Raw genomic sequence first — 16,534 nt, forward strand, 5'->3', positions numbered from 1 at the left:
TAGCTACTTTTCATTATGTCCAGAAATATTAACAGCTGCATACATTTTTGCCTGAGATTTATTTTTTCCCCTCCTTGGGTGGGGAACATATGCCACACCCTTGAAAAGACACAGTGGCGATTATGTTCCTGCCATTATTCCTGAGGCAGGAGGTACAATTTCTCAATGGGATGGGATCCCTCTGTACTGTTCCTGTGTCAGCTATGATTTTCCCCAGGCAGATTCCTCAGCTCTAGAAGTATTAGACCATGGAGTCGTTTAGCCTTCACCAGAACTATTGTATTTACCTGAATCCAAGCTTACTTTGAATTTAAATGTCTCCCTTCCACCCAATATTTAGATCTGATACATGAAAAATTATAAATGCGTTATTCTTTTCTATGTATAGAATCAAATTGGTGGAAGGGCATCTTAAATTCATCCACACACTGCTGTGGTGGGGAAACCAGCAGCAGGTGAAGGGCCAGACCCCTGCCCTTTGCCCTCCCTACCTGTTTCCCTGTGCATGTGCCTGCCTCGCTGCCATGTGCTCACCTGCTGCCATGTGCCTGACTTCTGCCACCTGTCCCTCCGCATGTCTTCCTCCTTCCCCACAGATGCTTATCTTCTGCTTCAGCTCTGCTTTGGCTCAGGGGCAGCCAGCAGTAGCAGTAGCCCCAAACCAGCTTGGCTAGGGAGAAGCAGCAGCAGTTCCCAGCCAGACCCAGCAGGATGTGCTTATTAGGGAGGGGTTCCCCTGCCTCGCTGCTCCTGACCAGTGAGGGAGCCAGCAGGGAGTTGATAACATAGCATTTAGCACCCCATCAAGAAAACAAAAGCCTCTCTCATCAGTTCAAGCTCTTAAACAACTTTTTCCAGGGAAGGAATGGAGGGAGATTATCAGCTGACCTATTGATTAGTTCCAAAAAGCCCTAAGAGGACACTGTCCTCTCTGCCTTACACAGACACCTTCAAGCATCAGCTAGCATACCACATGCTGGCTACGGGCCATGGGGGGAGGAGGGGGAATCCCCGCTTGAGCTATGGTCGGTGGGGCGGGGGTGGGGCAGGGGAAGCCAAGCAGATGTTGCTGTACTTGCAGTCTCTGCCAGAGCTCCAGCCGGGGAGCAAAGGGGTACAGCCAGTCCAGCTCTCTGGAGCAGAGATCCCCATCCAGGGCTGCAAAACATCGGGGATGCTGGGGGACTCTGGTTTAAGTTAAACCAGGAAGGGGTCTGAGACAGACATTGCATTCACTGGTTTAACCCAAATCAGTTAAGTCTGATATACTACATTCAACCAGGTTTATCTCAAAACGGTTTCAGACATTTTCAAAATGGTTTATGTGCACTGAACGTCTGTTCTGTTACAGGTTTAAACCAGTTTCTGGTCACTTAAACCAGTTTATGTGTAATGACTCCCTAGCCCTTGATTGTGTTCAGTGACACATGCTTCTAGCTGTAGCACAATCCACAAGTCTGAAAAAGTCCAAAGGCTTTTGTAAAAAATAAAGCACCTGTACCTCTTATACAACTACTTCATGACAATCTTTGACATAAATTCAACCACGAACTGCAGTACTAGAGGAAACAGAAAATTCATAGAAGAAGAAACCCATCCTGAATGATTAAAACAATGAGAGCTAATCTCAACAAGAGGATAACACAACGAATACAAAGAGCAATGGCAGAAATATCTGGTAGCTATATCAGAACATTAACCCAAGTTTATTTTTATCTTGTCCCCTTAGGCCTGGTACAGACATTATGCTTGTACTGGTATAAGTGATCGGAAACCAGTCTATACCCCTAACAGAACAGAAGTTTGGCACACAAAACAAGTCTATGTCCAAAACAGAAGTTTAGTACACGCAGACTGGTTTAAAAATGGTGGAACCCAGTCTAAGATTTGCCCTCCCCCTACACCAAAGGGCAAATATGTGGTCTGTTTGCTACCAATCTAAGCTATACTTCTTACAGAAAACAGTGCAACTTAGATTGATTCTGCCTCAGGCTTTTTGAATGTCTGTAACTAGCCTGAAGGTTTATATTAATTCCTCATCTAACTAAGCCTCATGCTTGCTACAAGGGAAGTATGGGACTGGGAAAGAGGCACCTATGAGAAGATGTGAACAGATTTGAAAACTGCTGCTTTGGAAAGCACTGCAAATATTATTACCCTTCAGTAGCAACATTAAGTCCACAATTAGTGAGTTTCTGGCTGGACATTATTGAAGGTGGCCATTCTCATGCAAGGAAAACAGTAGAGAATTTGAGTATTCTTGGGGCCCCTGGGGGTCCTCTTACGACTATCTGTATGGCAATAGAGTGTTTCTAAGAAACTCTCAGCTCCAATAGCACATCTGAATGTCTCTTTTTGGATTTTAAAATGGATATGTGAATATTTGTAAAATAATTTTGTGCAGATTGTTATCTTCTAAAGAACATGGCTGTTTATAATTCATTTAAAGAGCTGAACATAAAAAGCTTTGTGTCCTGCAAGCTTTGTTAAATCAAACCAGAGATTCTTCTGGATAAGTATTTCCAACAGGTTTTTTTTGCCTAAAGTGCAAAGTCTCCCTATTAAAGTAAAAACAAACAGGCAGTACAAATCAGCCTCGTCAAATGGCAGGCCTTTTTTATTCTAACTCAATTACAGGATGGATCCAACGAGAAATCACCCTGAGTCAGATATTAGAATCTGTAACAAACCATGGGGAAAAAATATTCTCTGAATACTAAATGTGTTTTCCTGATTTTTCAAAGCTTCCAGAAATATTCAGAATATTTTATCTTTCTCTTTTTGAGCCATATTTTCTCTGACATCCTTGCAGCATTGTATTCTTTCAGTTGGTTGGTATTTGACTCACAGGGTCATTCCGAGTTAAATTGGCTTTTGGAGAGTATTGTAGATAGCAGAGATTCACAGTCATGTGAATCTTTGATACTATGTATTCCCTCACAGCTATGAATACATTCAGTTTATAACTGAGAATGGATCATGAGAATGAATAACTCCTTCCTTTATAAGCCTAGTATTCTTAGGCTATCTTGGTGGGGTTAATCTAGCTCACTAGTGTGAGAAGATCATCACTGTTACATGAAAGCAAAGTGAAAATGTGCAACATAATCTTTAAATGTGTATACATCTGAAGTGGTGTCTGAACTGACTCACTTTAGTCATGCATCTCAATCTCACTTTTTATCAGCTTTTTTAGTATATTCATTTAATATTTGCAGAAGTTTTCCATCCAGTAACAGAGACTGGAATTAACTTCACTTTAGATTTGTTTTGATCTTTTTCAAAGATGTGAGCTTCCAAATATTAACACAGAGCCAAAATAACTTTATTTCTATGTTTGTTAAAATGAGTGTTAGAAATCCTGTTCTAAAACAGAGAAAATATTTTTGCTTTATTGGCATCTGTATAGAAAACAATTCCACCAATACCAATAATTTATACATTTTTTTTCTTCCCTTGCTACTTATTCTGCCTTTGAGGATGTTAACTGTAAGCAAGCAAATTTTATTTTGGATAATATAATGGTCAAATACTTATTCTGGTCAGCCATATTTCCTGCCACATGTGATGGTATAATCAGTGAAAGTTTGCAACGTATTAGTCCAGTTCATGACTTCTCTCTCTCTCTCTCTCTCTCTCTCTCTCTCTCTCTCAAACTCAACTATTCCTTATACTGGAATACCAGTAATACCAGTATGTAAACTTTTCAGCATGTTCTGTGTAAAGGAAGCAATAAGATGAGCCAGGGAACATCTCTGCTAAAAAGAGATCTTTGACCTGAAACTCAAATAGTGTCTAGTCTAGTCAAATATGCTATTTAGTCTAACATCAGTCTATGTGGAAATATTTAGCTAAACTAACCAGACTAGCTTCTTGTGCTTTTCTGACCATATTTACTCCTCACTAGCAGAAGTTTCTATTCTGTAATCTCTAGCTTCCTCCCCCTAAACTACATCATCATTTTAGGCTCCCTTGCAATATACCCCACCCTACTGCTGTGCTTTTGGTAAGCAGCATATTCATTCTTGGCAGGAAATGCTGTGCATCTGAAGGGTGTACAACCTTCAAGCGGCTGATGTCAGCAACAGAAGTCATCTGCCTGCCTTGCTATTCACCTGTAGCAGAGGAATAAGAGAGAGTAACTGATAAGCAAAAAAAATCATTAAAAGGGAGTGTAGGAGAGAACCAATTGTACAAATACAACTAATAAAATGTTACAGCTGTAGGAATCTTTCTAAATATACAGTATCTAAAAGTGCTTTTTCCATGACACTATGAGTGATGTATGTTAATGGAATGGTTCCATAGCAAGAAGACTTCTTTTCCTTCTCCTCCACCCCAAAGAGTTTCTTAATCAAAACTTATTTTTGATGGTTAGAGAGCAGTGTTTACAACAGAAAATAGCTTAAGAGGAGGACAGTCCACACTGGAACTCCACCCCATCCCTATGATTCATAGATGTAAAGCCTTACATCTAGAGCACCCCACCCTCCGCTCTGCTCCCTCCCTTTTGGCAGGCCCAGCCAAAACATCTGCAAAGGAAGGGGAAAGCTGAGCTAAGGCTGACCAGCCAGTACTCCTGCAGTTTGTCACCGGGTCACTTTTTTGGAAACTGGTCAAAACAAGCAGTGACCCAGCAGACATGGAAGGTGGTGGGACCAATGAGAAATAAAATACATCAAAGCTTTGGGGAGCTGTATCTGGATTAAGCAGCACTTACACCTGAAATGGCTTTTTTTTCAAATTAATTTCCCTGATAAGCTTAGACAAAAGAGCCTATTCCTATTTTCTGCGATTTAGAAAACAATGCTCTTTTGCTGCAAATGGAGAATTGATAAATGAGTTTGAATATGAGTTGGAATTAAAATTTTTCTAGAAATCCATTTCAGGTTTTACACCTTCCTTTTCATAAAGAAATATGTAACCGTGTTCAAAGACCATTACAAACATTTCCTGCAGAATAAAGCGCCAATCAGGCTGAAAAAAAATCTAGTCAAGACCTATATTGAATCACTCTTCCTTGGCTTATACTAGATGAAACATTTCCAGTGGATGGCCTCCATTTACATGGGCAATTTGTGTCCATGCCATTTTTCACCACAAATAAGGTAATTTGAGCCTGCAACTACCTGGTTGTAGGTACAAACCAGAGGCACGAAATACCCACATTTCTACTCACAACTCATGGGCAGAAAACACTCACCCCCAAAAGGAAGGTTAGGTCTTGTTCCATCTGAAAATGTAAGCCAAAATGACATTTCATACATCATGTGACTGACTGCCCCTTATCCTTTTATTTTTAGGATGTAGAGAATTGATTTTCAGACAGATAACAGAAAAGACGTTTGCGTCTTCCCTACAATACTCGGGACCTGAGCCCAAGGCATTGTTTCTCCAAAAGTGATCTGCGTTACAGGTATCACGTTGGGTGAAGTTATACATCACACTTAGACCATACTGACACCATAGAGTGTGAAGCAGTGTTACAGTTAGAATGTTCTGTGAGCAGTCACACGTTAAGCGTTAATACCATTTCTTGTCTGAACCATTCAACCGGCCACTAGAGGGCTGGTAAGCAAAGGGTGTGAGCCACGACACTATTCCCACTCTATCCCTGCTCGGGGTGCAGCAGAAGCTGGAGCAGTGCATCCTGGGATGCTGGAGGACTGCAAATTGCTTGTTCTATCTCCATAGAGCAGACTGAAATTACCCTAATACAAACTAGGTAGCATGGTCCAGAGTTAACTCTTGCCTGAAGTGGTGTAACTTTGAGGTGCTCAGATGGCACTTAGCATGAGTTAACAAACTTTAACATGTAGAGGTTGGTATTTTAAGTGACCGTAGTATGCTCTATATTAGGGGTGGGCAATTATTTGGGCTGGAGGACCACTTAACGAGTTTTGGTGAACTGTTGAGGGCTGGGGAGGGGGGTGTGGGGCACTCACATGGGATGGGCCATGATGCAGTACACTGGGCACATCTACACAAGACGCTTACTGCGCATTAGCCTAATAACACTGCACAGTAGCGTGGTGGTTAAAAACAGTGCTAATAGCCTATTGTGCAGTGCTATTAAGCTAATGCACAGTAAATGCCATGAAAAAACCATGTACTGGCACTAGTTACTCTAGTTACTGCACATTTAGTTAGTACTGTATTAAGCAAGTATTAAATGTGCAGTACCTACAGCGCATTAATGAATGTGTAGATGTGCCCACTGAGTAGCTGTCCTTCCTGCCTGCCGCAATTTGTCACTGCTGCTGTGCTACACTGAGAAAGTCAGGGGCGGCTGCCTTGGATCGAGCCCCCACAAGCAGCCAGCGTAGACTTACCTAGTATCACTGCAACAGCAGTGACTCATTGTGGTGGGCAGGACTGCTACTTGGCATGCTGTATCATGCCCTATCGCATGTGGACCTGGCTGTTGGCAGCCACAGTGCCAGGAGTGCATAGCCCCAACACCAATAGGAAACTGGATTGAGGGAGGGGGAGGCAGAGGAGCCTGCGCACAAGCCTAGCCCTGGATGCAGCAGAACAGAGCAGCACAGGGCACAGCCCTCCCTCCTCAGGCTGCCAGCAGTGGCTGGCAGCCTGGATAGGATCAATTGGCAGGCTATATTTTGCTCACCCCTGCTCTAAGAGTAACATATGACTTCACCCTTTGAGACTGAGCTTTCTTCAACATCCCTCTTTGTGAGCTGTATGCAATGCAACAGATACTCAGAGCCCCTCATGTCAGTCTGCTATGCTGAATTAAAAGTAGAAAATAATATTTGGGAATAATTCTGCATTGGAGGAGACATCATGAGAGGAGGTAATAGACCAGTGGTTCTCAGCCGTTTTAGACTCAAGGCAGCCCCGGGAAAATACCAGCTCTTAGTTTTAATTTGTTTTTTGACTGCAGAAAAATAATAGAGCAATCTGCTATGATAAAGAACTCAGAAAATTCGTGACAGATTAGAATTTTTTAACACTGTGGATTCCTCTTTGAAATCTCTGGGTTTTTCTTATGAATGATGTATGCATGCTAAGACCCCACCCCAAGGTGATGCAGCACCCTGGTTGAGAATTACTGTAATAGATTGTTGCACTTTATGGTTATATCTCTAGGTCCCTTGCTCACTCCCTAGGCAGTCTGCCACTTGAAGTCAGTGGAAATTTGGCAGATGGAGAAGCACCTGACATTGAGATTTGGTTTATGGCTTGAACAGCTTATTCAAAACTCCAGCACAAATACTAAACCTGCTAGGCAAAGTGGAATGCACTGGGCTGCTGCATCTTCCCTGCAACGTAAAGGGAGTGAACATCTGGATTTTGTATCTGATTGGAATGGTCAGTTTTCCTGAGTTATATGGAACTTACCTATATCTCTAAGGGAGTCTAACATTTTTTCACTTCCTGGTACACTCCAGTCTTTCTTATCATGGTAAATAATTCCCTCTACATTGGCTTGGGTGTTCTGCTACTTAACCACATTCACACCCTGATACAATATTGGTTTTTTCACCTGTCATAACCTCTGCCCCACATTTCTCTTCACATAACATTTCCCTTTACTAACTTGCACCACCACCCTCTCAGGTCTGCAAACCATACATCCTCCCCTACAGGACCATGGAAACTTTATCAAACACCTCATACCCAGAGGGTACATCTGGTAGCCAAATAGAGAATATGGGGAGAGAATAAAAGAATGGGGTTATGTAGCTATGCCCATGCAAGAGCTCAGGCTTTCCCTAGCTGTTGGAAAGGACAGAAGAGGTGAGGAGCTATGACTCTGCTGTCCATGGACTTTTCAGGGGAAAGTGGTCATATATTTCATAGAAAATTAGGGTTGGAAGGGACCTCAGGAGGCCATCTAGGCCAACCCCCTCCTCAAAGCAGAATCATCCCCTATTATGTTATCCCAGCCAAGGCTTTGTCTAGCCTGGTCTTAAATACCTCTAAGGATGGAGAGTCCACAGCTTCTCTGGGTAATCTGTTCCAATGCTTTACTACCCTTCTTGTGAAAAAGTTTTTTTCTAATATCTAATCTAAACTTAGCTTGCTACAACTTGAGACAACCATTGCTGCTTCTTCTGTCATCTGCCACCGCTGAGAACAGTTTAGCTCCATCCTTTTTGGACTCACCCTTAAGGGAGATGAAGGCTGCTCTTAAATCCCCTCTCAGTCTTCTCTTCTCCAGACTAAATAAGACCAGTTCCCTCAGCCTCTCCTCAAAGGTCATGTCCCTGACCCCTGAGCCATTTTCATTGCTCTCTGCTGGACTCTCTCCAATTTGTCCACATCCTTTCTGTAGTGGGGGGGGCCAAAACCAGACAGTACTTCAGATCTGGCCTCGCACGGTGCAGTAACTGCTCATACTGTGCTGTACTTCCAAAAGGAAGTACTAAGCATAGTGCTGTAGCAATGTCACACGCCCATTGAGTCATCGATTACTACCCTTTGAGCCTGACGATCCAGGCAGTTTTCTATCCACCTTACAGTCCATTCATTTAACCCATACTTCCTTAGCTTGCTGGTGAGAATGTTGTGGGATACCATATCAAAACCCTTGTTAAAGTCAAGGTATATCACATCCACTGCTCTCCCAGCACGCAAGCCATTCATCTCATCATAGAAGGCAATTAGGTTGGTCAGGCATGACTTGCCCTTGATGAAACCATTCTGACTGTTCATAATCACCTTCTTCTTCGAGTGCTTAGAAATGGGATTTCTTGAGGACTTGCTCCATGATTTTTCCATGGACTGAGGTGAGGCTGACTGGTCTGTACTTCCCCAGATCCTCCTTCTTCCCTTTCTTAAAGATGGGTACCAAGTTTGCCCTTTTCTAATTGTCCTGGGTCCCTCCCAATTGCTATTTTGCAAAAGTAATGGCAAGTGGCCCTGCAATCACATCAATCAACTCCCTCACCACCCTTGGGTGCATCGTGCCTGGCCCCATGGACTTGTACACATCCAGTTTTTCTAAATACTTTCTAACCTGTTCTTTTGCCACTGTTGGCTGCTCCCCTCCTCCCCAAACTCTGCTGCCAGGTGCAGTAGTCTGGGAGCTGACCTTGCCGGTGAAGACTGAAGTGAAAGAGGCATTGAGTACTTCAGTCTTTTCTGCATCCTCTGTCACTAGGTTGCCTCCCTCATTCCGTAAGGGACTCACACTTTCCCTAATCTTCCTTTTGTTGCTGACAAACTTGTAGAAACCCTTCTTGTTACCCTTCACGTCCCTTGATAGTTACAACTCCAGTTGCACTTTGGGCTCCCTGATTTCATCCCTGCATGCCCAAGCAATACTCGTATACTCTGCCCTATTCATTTGTCCAAGTTGCCATTTCTTGCAAGCTTCCTTTTCGTGTTGTAGCTCACTGAACAGTTCTCTGCTAAGCCAAGTTGGTCTTCTGCCACACTTACTGGACTTCCCGTGCATTGGGGTGGTTCATTCCTGCACCCCCTATAAGGTTTCTTTAAAATACAACCAGCTCTCCTGGACTCCTTTCCCCCTCAGACTGGCCCCAGGGGATCCTGTCCATAAGTTCCCTGAGTGAGTCAAAGTCCGCTTTTCTGAAGAAGTCCTCTGCTCTTCTTCTTCCTTTCCTCAGGATCCTAAACTCAATCATCTCACAGTCATTGCTGCCCAAATTGCCATCCACTTCTACATTACTCACCAATTCTTCCATGTTTGTGAGCAGCAGGTCAAAAAGAGAAAGGCCCCTAGTTGGTGTTTCCAGCACTTGCACCAGAAAATTGTCCCCAACACTCTCAAAAAACTTCTTGGATTTTCTCTGCATTGCTTTATTGCCCGTGCATTGCTGTATTGCCGTCCCAACAAATGTCAGGGTGACTGAAGATCCCCATGAGAACCAGGACCTGTAATCTGGAAACTTCTGCTAGTTGTTGGAAGAAAGACTCATCCACTTCATCCTCCTGGTCTGGTGGTCGATAGCAGACACACACCACAACATCACCCTTGTTGCTCTCCCCTTTGACCCTAACAGGCCTATCTCCAATTTCATGCTGAAGCTCTGAGCAATCATACAGCTCTTTTACATAAAATGCAACTCCTTCTCCTTTTCCCCCCTGTCTGTCCTTCCTGAACAGTTTGTACCCATCCATGACAGTGCTCCAGTCATGCGAGCTCCCACCAAGTCTCTGTTATTCTAATTACATCATAGTTCTGTGACTGTGAGGACTTCCAATTCTTCCTGTTTGTTTCCTATCAGTGTGTGACTAGTCAGCATCATCTGAATTATGAAGTCCTACTAATGGAGGGAAGGAGAGTTCTCTACATTTCTGTTTTTCTTCCCAGACCTGGATTAAGGCAGTCTGGGCTTTACCCACACTATGACACAGTGCTGCCTCATTTCCACATATAGAATAGTAGTAATAGTAGTAATGTAAGGTCCTCCTCCCTTCCTAGAGAAGTCAAAGCAGTGTTTTGGGCTCTCCTTCCATTGAGAACTTCAGGGGCGACAAGACGATGTGTCCCATCAGTCCAAGGTGTCGGGGATGGGGTCTCCAATCCACCTGCCCCACCCTCAAGTGCATGCTGGGCAAACCCCAGACTGAGCTCCCTCCCCTCCCTTCCCCGCCTCCTATTCTGAAGACAGCCCGAGAGCTGGGAGGCAGGGGGCAAGGCTAGGGTACAGCAACTCCTGACACACAGCCACTCCAAACAGGAACTCTCTCCTCCAACACCTTGGACTCAACAGCAACTTCCGTTGGGTCGGTGGGGGAGATGCTGTAACTCAGGGGAGTACTTGGAATGGTCCTATGGGGTACACGCAGGCAGGCAGGGATGGAGCGCCACCACTCACCACCCCGTGCACACCGCCTCCCAGGAGCAGGGCCGGGGCGGTGAGGGCAGCAGCACCCCTCTGTGGGCCACACAGGCACCGCCAGGCTGGCCGGATGTGGGGGGAGGGATGAGATGGAGCTCGCACGCAGCAGCTACCACCAGCATCCGCCACCCCATGCCACCGCTGCGTGCAAGCTTCCCTCCCTTCCCCCACTAAGCATCCAGCCGCCACCACCAGAAGGGGTATAGTTCTTAAAAAAAGTTGAAAACCCCTCTTGTAACTCATGGTGTAACTCATGAGTTACAGCGGGGAGCTGCACATCTGTCAGTGCCCTGGAGGACAGGCAGTTTCCCAGTACTTACCTCAACAGCTGCATCTGTCTGCTTGTATGCTCTGGGCTGAATTCACTGTATTTGTCATGCACAATCCTCTGCTGGGATGCAGGCAATGATGAGGTTTCTCAGGAGTAGATCTCAGGCAGAGGGCAATTTATACCTTAGAGCTATTATTTCAGAATGCCTGCAGACTCAGACAGACATAAATGCATCAGTTACACCTTTGTCATAGTAACTTCTCTTTCACAAACACAGGGATTAGAAACCATTTTTAAATGAGAACCAAAGGCATAGGTACATATACAAAATGTGAGGCAAAGGGGACAGGGCTTTAACACATGTAATCTGCTCTGCAGCAATTGCTGGTATGTATGTTTTTATCCCTGTGGTAAATGAAAGCTACCCAGTGATACCCTACCTGCTAGGCAAAGATAGATAAGCCACTGCACATTCAGTTTGTGGGGTTTTTTTCAGGGTAAGAGCATGAATGTGGACAGTTACTGAGGGTCTGATTTGTGGTAAACTGGTTGTGGGCCCATGCCCCACTGACTGAAGGAACTGGGGCCATAGAAGCAAGCTTGTAGCTTTATGTGTGACATGGTTGGAAGGGTCTATGGTAGTCTACTGGTCCCCACAGTCTGAGAAAGTAGGAAAGCATTTCTCCATGGGGCTCTACCCAGTCAGCAGCTCCAGGACAGCCTTCCGCTCAGAACTTTGCCCAAACTGGCAGCTCCCGACTGACCTGATTCTTTATGATTTTAGTGTTGAGCACGTGATCCTGAAGAGCAGCAGCCCAATCTGACAAGAGGCTGGTCAGGTTTCACTCTGCTGCACCTTGACAGCTCTGAGCAATAGCACAAACGTTAAAGCTCCTAGTGTGCAAGCTTGGACAGACAGCACTGCACTAGCTTGCACCCTGTTCCCAGCTAGAAGGTTATCTGTGCAAACAAGTACTTAATTTTGAAAACAGAAGCCTGCAGCAGTTATGGACACGTTCCTTCCAACTGGCTACAGGTGAGCAGGTTTTTCAAGCCTTGTTTGGCCTTTTGATTTTAAAAAGGTAAATGAAAATACCAAAGAAGAGGCATCAGAAGTGAAAAGAGAGGAAGAAGGTAAGAGTGAGGCTGGCAAGGGTGGAAGATTCACTCTGTGTGTAAATCCAATCCTTTCTGAGCTCCACCCTGCCAGTGGCATCCATCGCCAGGGAAACAGGATCTACCCTGAACTAATTTGTGTATCTGGAAAATCTTATTCCTAAAACTGTTCTCAGACCCAAGGAAATCCCAGCTTTCCTCTCCAACGTTTGATGGCGTAGTGATGATAGCCATCTGGTACCCGTGTGTGGCAGCTACCTCAGCAACTGAAAGGGAAGAGAGAGATCCTCCTGTCTGGTGACTTGTATTGCCTGTGATGTATGCTATAGAAATGAAAAACTAGTATTTACTAAGGCAGAGTGTTTTCTGAAAGAAATGGAGTTTCCAATACTGGCATCTTATATGTGAAGTTGCAACCTGTGGTTACTCATTACCAAGATTTTCAAGAAATGTAAAGGGAGGGAAATGATTTTAAAAGTACCTTGGGATCAGTGTAAATTGCATTATTGCCATCAGATGTGGTTTTATTTCATACTATTTACTAAACAGGAATTATAACCATGGCAACATTTATATCATGACACACACTATATATATGGATCTGCCAACAGCAAGAGTGAAGTGCATGTGTGGAGACAGAACTTTTTGCAAGTAGAGTGTGAATGTGGAACTCACTTCCAGCAGAGATCAGGATGACCACACACGTTATCACCTGCAAAACAAGCAAAATGCATAATTTACCACTTCAGTCTAGTCTTACCCCAAGAAAAAAAACCATGTAGCATTACTGAGATAGTTCCCACCTCACTGTAGTGACATACATACTTACTAAGTGAGGTCCATTGGGATGAATATCATGTGACTCCTTGAATTTGTAGGAGTCATAAAATACGAATAATCTTTACACAGGGCTATATAGCAATCAAACTGAAAATTGATCTTATTCACAGAAATTATAGAAATACATTGTTTAAACACTTGGTATGAAGTTTATTTCATTTTCTGATAAAAAAGGAGGGGGTAAGAGGAACATAGGACTACAAGAGACCTCCTGGATCACTGAGCCGGACCTTGCCACAATCACATTGGTACATTCACCAAACACATTCAAATCAGTTAGTTGTTTTTTTGCCCTCACTTGTTGAAAATCTGTTTCAGAATCTCCTAGTAGAAGAAGTTTGCTTTAAGAATTAGGAGAAAGTTCTGGGAAATACAATACCATTTTTGTATATCCATAAATCTAACTTTTTTAAACTAAAGGAATGAAGTCAACTAAGACATATTTCTGTCAAAAATATTACAGGCTGTTTGACTATAAAACTGAAATATTTCTCATTTAGATTATATTGCGAATTTTACAACACTTTGTCTACTGCCAATTGTACTGTTTTCCATGAAGTCGGTTTCACTATTTGTTTGCATATGTTACACAGCAAACAGAGAGAAAAACAGATCTATATAAATAAGCTAAGAAAAATTATTTGGGAGACCTGTAGGAAAGTGTGAAACTAGCTTTCAAGCTGACTCTGCCCCTTTAACAAATACAGTGACTGCTTTTTATTGCTGCCAGACAACATTTCAGGATACCTCATCACCCTATCTGATGGAATATCTCATGTGGAATAACTTCTTTGAGTCAATGCTATAAATGACAATTATGCAGAAGAGAAGGTTGCATCATGCATCTCCCTTGCTGCCTTAGTAGTAAGTAGTGATGCTTTTAGGAGGGGCACACTAAAGAGTCTTAATGATGGTACTGGTCCATGCAAATATCACTAATAATGTGGAAAAGTGTTAAATTTTCTGTTCTGTACTCAAGGAAAGAGCCAGATTTCATCATATCACAGGAAGAAGAAACACTTTCCATTCCAGCAGTAACTCAAGAGGACGTTAAACAGCTGCTAAAGCTAGACATTTTCAAATTAGTACGTTCAAATAACTTCCACCGAAGAATCTTAAAAGCACTGTGTGAAGAGCTTTCAAGGCTGTTAATGTTAATTCAGTAAGTTGTGGAACACAGCAAAGAAGTTCTAGGGAACAGAAAGAAAACTTGTGTGTCAATATTTTACAAAGGTAAACAGGACCACCCAGATAATTAGAGGCTGTCAGTCTGATATCCATTCTAGACAAAATAACAGAACAGTTGATACAGGACTTAATTGATTTTTTTAAAAAGTAATGAGAAAACAGATCCATCAAACTACCTTGGTTATCGAATTACATGTTTGATAAAATAATAGTGCTGATGCAATACTTAGATTAGCATTATGTAATTGACTTGGTACCAGAGGACACTTTGATTGTGTCTCATTTACATTTCTTAATCAATATGGTGCACATCAAACAGATTAAAAACTTTCAAAATGTAATTGTAAATAGAGAATTGTCATAAAGTAGGTGTGTTCCTAGTAAAGTCCTAAGAAGGTACTTCGGGGTTTTGTTCAATTTAAAAGCATAACCAATAGAGTCTGTTGATGACCTAAGGCTTGGGGAAGTGGTAAACCATAAAGGAAACAGGTTACTGATAAAAAACCTTCTAGATAGTTTAAGCCAAAGGCTAACAAGCATGGTGTCCCATGGCCAGCCATGAAGTCATACTTCTAGGATGAGGAAGGCAGGCTATATTTAAAGAATAGGGAGCTATATACTGAAAAGCAGTGATTCTGAATATGACTTGAGGGTTTTGTTAGATAAGCAGAGCTTGCATGTAAGGCTGAGAACCCCTTTCTGTTTACAATCCCCCTGCCTGTGTGGCGTGCCCATGGGGCTTCATGGTAAAGTTAGTGTTCCGAATGTGGGGATAGCAGGGTCGGGGGGTTCCCAAGACCTATTCTCCTGGCAAAGTGAGTGAAGCAGCTTTTCTTAAGGCTGACATTCTACCAAGATTTTCTCCACACACACCAGGGGACCAAAACGTGGTTGTGATTGTGCCCAAAACATTGCAATTGTTTGATCATTACCCCAAGTAGATTATGGTGCCCTCATTCCCTTTCAGAAAAGAATGTTGAAAATGGAATTAAAAAGAAGTTTGGCTTTCAATAGGAGTATGGGCTAAACAGATTATGTTGTCCATGCTTAGACAAAGTAGCATAAAGGGCTTGTAGCCTGCCAGATTTCACATGAGCTGGGTAACTCAAGGTGATTTAAAGTAGCTATTGAAGATGACCTATGCCCATCCAATGTCAGTTTAAATCCACCTCTTAGTAGAAATCTGGAGGGAGGAAAAAAATTGACTATAATCTTTCTGTCAAAAATGTTGTTGTTTATTTTGAGGAACTATATTCTGAGAACAAGAGGAAATTCAGAAGGCATTCAAATAGTGCTTTGCAAAAAAAATAAATTATGCTTCTTGGGAGGGGGATAAAGGGAGAGGAGTGAGAGGTATGGAGAAGAGTCGAGTATGTGGCAGTGGTGAGGGGAATAGGGTCACTGGAAACAAAAAGGGTTTGAAGGCTCAGGCCAGGGTGGGGATTAAGGGAGGAGTAGAATGTTAGAGGAGGTGATATGGGATGGCTTGCAGGGGATATGGGGTCAGCCCCACAATTTCCTCTAACATGCACTAGAATCTGGGAAGCTGTGTCCCTTTTGGGTTGTCTGAACTCCTCTCTACTCCCAGATGAGCTGGAAGGATGCTCAGAGCCATTCTGGTTGAGTCTAAGTCCCCCCTCTTCATCCCCTGCACATGTGCTGGCATCTAGTGGGTCCTGTCTCTCTAGAGCCATCTGAACCTCTCTCTGTCTCCAACAGGGGCTGGTATTTAGGGAAGTCTAACCTACCTGTATAGGGAACTAAGAACAGGAAGGCTGAAGGCATGCACAAGGTGCACTATACTGAGACTGTCTGAAGAGCTTAATCAGCCTCAAAGCACAGGAATGAGGAGGAGAAGATGAGAACCGAGCACTGAGATGAAAGGAGCATTCATATCTCATCTCTGTATTGGGCCTCAGGTTGGATGTAGGTTAATTGGACCCAAACAAAGGAGGAAACATTGTGTCAGATCAGCAGTTCACCTAATTTGCCTAATATCTGATGAAGGTATAGTCTTCCCAAACTTTTCCAGGTGAAAGAAATTTCTGCGTCTTAGGCCTTGGCCATCTGGGGTGCTCAATGCTTTCAAGTGGATAAGTCAGTTGAAGCACAGGACAATTTGTACCTCATAGAACTGGTACTCTTGTTTATCAAGGGTTTTGCATTCTCCATATCAATACACCAAAACAACCAATAGAAATATCTTGCTATATCCCAATTTTCTCTATGCAACAAAGTAAGAAAGATTTTTTGCTTACCTGAAAGTCTCTTTTCTCCAAGTAAC

The 16,534-nt window shown here is 43.1% G+C and overlaps 1 long non-coding RNA gene across 1 annotated transcript in view; it reads right to left on the minus strand.

The window, feature by feature from the left end:
- Nucleotides 1–12,364: 12,364 nt before the first annotated feature.
- The window catches only part of LOC112550268, an 83,905-nt gene continuing 79,735 nt past the window's right edge, over nt 12,365–16,534 (minus strand). Inside the window, exon 3 of the long non-coding RNA XR_003094010.1 lies at nt 12,365–12,934. This is a non-coding gene — a long non-coding RNA (uncharacterized LOC112550268). The remainder of the gene's footprint in view (nt 12,935–16,534) is intronic.

This window comes from Alligator sinensis, unplaced genomic scaffold, assembly GCF_000455745.1.
Source record: "Alligator sinensis unplaced genomic scaffold, ASM45574v1 scaffold862_1, whole genome shotgun sequence".
Lineage (NCBI taxonomy): Eukaryota > Metazoa > Chordata > Crocodylia > Alligatoridae > Alligator > Alligator sinensis.